Source organism: Setaria italica, chromosome I (genome assembly GCF_000263155.2).
Source record: "Setaria italica strain Yugu1 chromosome I, Setaria_italica_v2.0, whole genome shotgun sequence".
NCBI lineage: Eukaryota > Viridiplantae > Streptophyta > Magnoliopsida > Poales > Poaceae > Setaria > Setaria italica.
In genome coordinates, this window is record NC_028450.1 from 13,237,602 (window position 1) to 13,244,632 (window position 7,031).

General features: G+C 44.6%; 1 long non-coding RNA gene across 1 annotated transcript; it reads left to right on the forward strand.

Annotated features, from left to right (window-relative positions):
* Nucleotides 1-5,295: 5,295 nt before the first annotated feature.
* LOC111256111 lies at nucleotides 5,296-6,487 on the forward strand. The gene is made up of 2 exons (XR_002676162.1): nucleotides 5,296-5,665; nucleotides 5,738-6,487. It is a non-coding gene; the product is annotated as an uncharacterized LOC111256111 (long non-coding RNA).
* The last annotated feature ends 544 nt before the right edge of the window (nucleotides 6,488-7,031 follow it).

The following is a 7,031-nucleotide window of genomic DNA, read 5'->3' on the forward strand; positions in this document are numbered from 1 at the left end:
TCTTTACTTGCGGGTTCGTCGCTCTGTATTTATACAGAGTGCTGTAGTTTGCTATAGGTGGACAGAAGTAGTTAGGGTGCAGTAGTAATTAGTAGTGTAGATGTGGTGTCTAGGCTAAAAGTTATCCTTCGTTTGCCTTATATCCCACAGATTACTAGAGATAGGCCGTAGATGGTGACAACCCTATTGGTCCATTGTAATCTCCATGTTCAGATATAGCATAGAGCCATTAGCCGGAGTCGCCTGGCAGACTAGGTGTAACCCGGTGCGCGAAGAAAGTATCTATAACCGAGAGATCAACCTCTAACTTACCTCAAGTCCTATCCCTAGTAATCCTCTCTACCATTCGGCTACCCTTGTTTTAGTTGTCCTTGGATACTAAAGTTGTAGTTACACACACGTTCCCTTGGATTCAATACCCTTGGAATACTTTGAGGTAAAAGCTACAACGGTATCCGTGCGCTTGCGGATTTATTCACATCATAATTATACGAACAACAATGGATATTGTAGTTCCTAGATAAGACCAATATGTGAATTTTACATTAAAATAACATAGGAGCAGATGTTGCAAAAAACATTGAACATATTCTACTTATAGTTCAGACTTCAGAGAAACAAAATTTACGTAGGCCAAGGTACTATACATTTCAATCAAGTTCACTACGGCTAGCGTTGGCTATTACATTATGTACCATAACAGAATGCAATAGAAACAACATTAGAGAGAAACAAATGCAAAAAGGACAAATGATAAATCAGTTACACTAAAAACAAAATATCAACTTGCAGTAAGTGGTTACAAAATAGTATAATCATAAGTACTAGCATATTATATCCTGCAAAACAAAAAACTAAAAAAATGCACATAATAAAAAGAGAACATATGTAATCCACAATATTCGTGCACAAAGAGGAGCATTCTGGAGAGGTTAAACGGAGACCCACTTGCTCGTGGGGAAGGCGTCAACTATCCTTCGGAGTTACTTGATCGAGGAGCTTATGCCCTTGCGCAGGCATTCTTTTTGAGAGGGGCTCCAACAACAAGTACTAGTGGAAAGCTTTGCTTTCTGATATTTTGGGAGTGTCGCCGTGCTGGGAGTTTGCCTCATCTACCTCATTTACCTTCTGGATTTCATATTGCACTTTACATTCCAAGTTTACCTTTCCTAGAATTGCCATGTGTAGTTTATAGGATTGGAACTTGGGATGCAAAAATCTTTTGCTGTATAGATAGCATCACATACAAAAACCTAGTGCACATCTAGATAGTAGATGGAATAGATTTTTACATGTGCTTGGAGCCTTCATCTAAGGTAAATCTGGTATTATGAAAAATATTCTAATTAATCCCTCTAATCTTCATTTAAATTACCCACCCTTGCTATTAAAAAAATCTAAGTTAGACATACAAATTTACATCGTGCCCATATATATCTCTACTCCTAAAAAAAGCAAAACCAAGACATTTTTTTCGTATGTCGGGCCCTCCGTCAACCCTTCATCCTATGCTTTGTTGTTTTTCTGCCGTCTGTGGTTGAATCGCAAAAATCAGAGCCCTTCCTCGCCCACGTCCCCGAGTCTGCCACGCTATACCATTTTTCCACCGTCCACAATCGAATCGCAAATCTGAGCCCTTCCTCTCGCTCCTGTCGCCTCCATCCCCGAGCCCTTCCGTCGCCTTCCACAGCCGCCACCCCCTGAGCGCCATCCGGTCCCGCGTCGCCCTACGCCTCCTACCGTAGCGCCACCGCCGGATGCGCCTCTTTCACCGCCCCTTCCGCGCCGCCCCTCCGGTCCGCTCCTCCTCGCCCTGCACCGCCTCCTGCACGCAGCCGACTCCGGACGCACGTCCTTCGCCGCCACTTCCGTGCCGCCCCTCCGGTCCATTCCTCCTCGCCCTGCGCCGCCGCCTCCATCTGGCACGACGTGCCACCTCTAGCGCGCCGCCGCCTCACCACCGCTCGCTCCACCGGCCGTGCCACTGCCTCACTGGCCCTCCTACCTCGGACACCTGCGCCGCCACCGAGCCGCGCCTCTCCGCCATGGGCGATTGCCCGCCGTCCTGCCGCCGTCTTCCATCGACGCCCCGCCACTACCCTCAGTCGCCATCGCCGCCAAAGGTATTGCAATATGGTCATTCTCTGCTTATTTTGTTCCTGATATCTGGCATTCATTGTTGGTAATAACGTGTTGTAGAAACACATTTACAACCATACACCCAGACTCACACAAACTCAACCCTAACACCTCGACAATTTAGGATGAAATTTCAACCTGAATACTGTTAAAATTTTGCAGGCCAGATTATGAAGCTGGACTGCAGGACTTCAAGGAATGCTTGATGAATTATGAGAAGGTTTCAATCATTTATGCTCTGTTGAAGTGCTGCCTAAGTAGAATTCTTGAGTTCTATGAACTATTTGGTCTTAAATGAAGTAGCATTCCTTTTGTAGGTCTATGAGCCAGTGGGGGAAGGTTCTTACATCAAAATGATTGACATGGTAAAGGGGCAGGGTGGTCAATTACAGGTAAGCTCTTCCATACCTTTGCATATTGTACAAAACATGACTCAACATTAGGAATTTTGCATCCCTAGGTGGCAGAAGGGTCAATGGTATGGGTACAACTTTTATGTAATTGAATATCAGAAAGTTTAGGACATTGGTGAGTGGCAACCAGATGGGTCCTTGAAAGTCATTGATAGAAAGAAGAATATATTCAAGCTTTCTCAGGGAGAGTACGTTGCTGTGGAAAATCTAGAGAATGTGTATGGTGTTCTTCAGAGATAGATTCGGTGAATAACTTACTCCCTTAATCTCTTAAAAAGGCACCACCTTATTTTTTTCTCTTACATGATGAAGAGATGAAGTTTACATCTTGATTTTCTCTTTATGTTTTTGGCACTTGCTGAAATATTTGTCAAGGTTATCTGATTAGGACATTATTGGGAAACTACTAAACGACGCTGTTTGGTTGGAACTAAGCTCATTATTAGGCAAATAATTGCTAATGCACATGATGATTTTAAATAAGTTTCTGGTCATTATAAATATTTGCTTTTTCTGGTTATTGTTCTATAATGTGTATCTAAAAAAGAAATTATACTGAAATACAGTCCTACAACAGTAGTTTGTTGTGGCATCCATGTCAAATGTGGAGTTCTAAAACTGTGAAGAGGGAAAATAATTCTCCTGTGTGCCTGTCTCCCATGTTATTTTGCTAGACATCCAAGGAGTAATTTATTCTTCTGTATTTCTTGTATCCATTTTACCATATGCCCCACTTTTTTATGATTCTATTAATCTATTTTAGATATGGGTATACGGGAATAGTTTTGAATCTTTTCTTGTTGCCCTTGTCAATCCGAACCAACAAGTGTTTGAGCATTGGGCTGAACAAAACGGTATTACCGGAAGTTTTGCTGAACTATGCAAAAATCCAAGACCCAAAGATCATATTCTTGCAGAACTCACAAAGATCGGGAAGGAAAAGAAGGTAAAGTACCCTAATTACATTAGTACTATTGTTTGATGCATCTCGATTCCTACTATGCAAATAGTAATTTAAACAATATCTGTGGAAACTTTGCCTTGCCAGCTGAAAGGCTTTGAGTTGATAAAATCTATACATCTCGATCCTTTACCGTTTGATATCGAGCGTGACCTCATCACCCCAACATACAAGAAGAAACAACCACAGATGCTCAAGTACTACCAGGTTAGATCCATATCTAACTGTTCCACTTCCCAAATTTAGATTTACCTTCTTGTTCGGAAAGTAAGACAAATCTCCACAGGCTAATTATTTTGGTTCATGTTTCTCAGGGGGAGATTGATGCGCTCTACAAGGGCTCGAAGTAAGGTGGCGACATTGCTGAGCAAATGTCGTTAATGTGATCCACCAATTTTCCTTCATGCTTTTTCAGTTGTCAATACTATAGGTACTGCTGTTTGTATGGAATCACACCCGTGTGACGTGCTTGTGTATGCCATTTTGAGTCCTAAGGTATGCTTTCCCTAAATTTCAACCTGATTCCTTCATATGATACTTTCCACACTTAGTATGCCATTTTGAGTTTGGCAAATAAAATATTAAAATCCATGGTAAATGTATTCATCTTACAGGAATTATCTTGCTGTATTGAGCTAATAATTCCTCTTTTAAATGCCTGACAATGGTGCTTAGTGAAGCTGGAGAGCTATATGCAAATAAACTAGCCAACTTTTGAGAAAATCGGCTCGAAACGTGCACATCGAAAAAGTGAGTAAATATGCTTTGTTGTAACTGCAAAGTGATGGGTGGCTTCAATCGAAGGATATGTCAAAGGAGGCCAAAATGATGTGTGGGTGGATGGATGAACATGGAAAGCTTCTTGATTTTAATGATGATCCCGTACCTGAGGTGCTTCTGGACAGCCGCATAGTGCGGTACCGAACCTTGGATGTTATGGTCAAGATGCTAGAAGAGTCTGCTGCTGCTGATGGTGGTGGTGGACACAAGATTGATGAAGCAGCAAACACCACAGGGTATGGATGCTCAATACATTTTTATTCTTTCTTGATACAGCTGTATATGGTCTAAGAGAATCTGTTTGTTATTTCTTGATATTCATCTTGGGTGAAAATCAACGGATCCAATTTAACACTATGATTTCACTGGTGTAACTTCATGGTTTAGGGTGCTATGATTTCGCATTTGTATGGCCCGTTATGCTTATGCTTGATTTCTTTGCTGAAAATAAAATCTCATATGATGAATAATTTTCCCTCCTATTCATGCTACAGCTTATGAGAGTGTATGGTGTGCTGATGCACTACCGGAAATCTCAAATTTTCCAAGTGTTTTTAGTTTACCGAGTGTTTTTCTTCGAACACTCGGCAAACAATCTCTTTACCGAGTGTATATCTAAAAACACTCGGCAAAAAAAAAACACTCGGCAAATAGGGAGTTTGCCGAGTGTCAAAAAAGAAACACTCGGCAAACTTCCTGTTTGCCGAGTGTTATACTCCAGACACTCGGCAAAGGAAAAAGAAAAGAAAAAAATAATCCGCGTCGCTCCTAAAATCCCACACCCGCCTTCCTCACCGAACCCCACCCCCGCACCCGTCTCCCTCCCGCATCTCCTGCACCGGCCCGTCCCCCGCTCCTCCCGCAACCGGCCGCCCCTCCCCTCCTCCCTCCGATTCCGGCCACCGCCCCTCCCCCTCCGGCGCCGGCCGCCGCCCTTCCCCTCCTCCCTCTCCGGCGCCACCCGCCGCCCCTCCCCTACTCCCTCTCCGGCGCCGCCCGCCGCCCCTCCCCTTCTCCTCTCTCCAGATCCGGTCGCCCCTCCTCCCGCCACCTCCGCCTTCCCCCGGCCTCCCTCCTCCCGCCGGTGCCCCTCCTCGGGTCCGCCGCCACCAGATCCGCTACGCACCTCTTCGGATCCGGCGCAATCTGTCGTGGCCCCACCCTCCCCTTCTCCGGCCTAGGGCTCCGGCGGCAGCGCGGTCGAGGCTAGCCTGGGGCTCAGCCTGGGGCTCTGGCGGCTGTGTGGGCGGTCGCGGCGGCGGTGGCCTGGCGGCGGAAGGCCTCCCCTCCTGGATCTGGCAGCCCCTCCCCTCCCTGTTCCGCCCGCAAGTCCACCGGAGGGAAGGCCCCCCGCAAGCAGCTCGCCATCAAGGTTCGTCCCTGTCTTCCTTTCTCACGTTGTTCCCTTTCGATCTGCTCTGTTCTTGCCGAGTTTGGTTTGCAGGCGGCGAGGAAGTTCGCGCCGACGACCGGCGGCGTGAAGAAGAGCACGGAGCTCCTGATCCGCAAGCTCCCGGCGACGACGAGCGTGGTGGAGGCTGCGTGGTGGTGGTTGTAGCGGCGACGGGCGTGGCGGAGGCTGCGTGGTGGTGTGGCGACGGCGGCGTGGTTGTGTGGCGACGGGAAAGGGTGGCGGCGGCCATAGAGTGTTGGCTACTCTTTTTTTTTATTTTTTTCGAAAATAAAGTTTGCCGAGTGTTTTTTGGCACTCGGCGAAAGCTTTGCCGAGTGCCCGACCAGAACACTCAGCAAAAAGTAACTTTGCCGACTGAAAGTTTGCCATGTGCCGTTTGCCGAGTATTACACTCGGCAAACGGTTCGTCGAGTGTTTTTTGCCCTTCGCCGAGTGCCAGGGGCACTCGGCAATTATCTTGTGTCCCGTAGTGATGTGGTCTCTTGGAAAAGTGCTAAATACTCCTGAGGTTGTGCGTGTGTACATTGGGTAATTACTTATGGCTATTCTTTGTTACTTTATGGTTCAGTGCAATCCAGTCACTGCAGGTCAATGAGTTTGTCAAGCGCGCTAGAGCTGCCAAGATCCATGTATGTATGAATAATATGTATCTTTATCAGCAGTAGTAGTCTGATAGCATTTGCATAGAGTTTTTTTTACCTTTTGCTTCTCGTTGTAGTTTGCACTCGTGCCGTGACATGGGTATGTATGGTGTAAATAATCCAATGAATTTATTTAATATTTTGTTTTGTTATTTTAACATTATTATTATCCTGTAGAATGCTATATGTATTGTAAATAAATGTTTTGTTGCCCGTAGCAACGCACGGGTACGATCCTAGTTATTATTAAAATAACCTAAAGAATTCATAAATCTGCATCTATAACAATCTCAAAATAAACCATTCTACAATTCTAAATTATCTTCTTTTGCAATCATTAATACAGAAAATACTAACTTAAAGCACATGTGCATTCCTGATGTATGTGCCACTATATAGACCATATATACATGTGCGCGTTTATTTTTGATTGATCCAACGGTGAACATTAGATTGAAAATTTGGTTCATTCTGTTTGTGGAAGCATTTTACACGGTTGGTATTTTCTATATTCAATGTCATATCAAATTCACCAGGCTAATCCCAAGTTCATGTGAATTTTTCTTCATAACCCGTGCAATGATTTTGATACAAAGATTTCATGAGTTCTCTGAAATCAAATTGCAATGTTATATTATCATTAGCTATAAAATTAATCTATTCCAATTATCTTTTACAAGGGT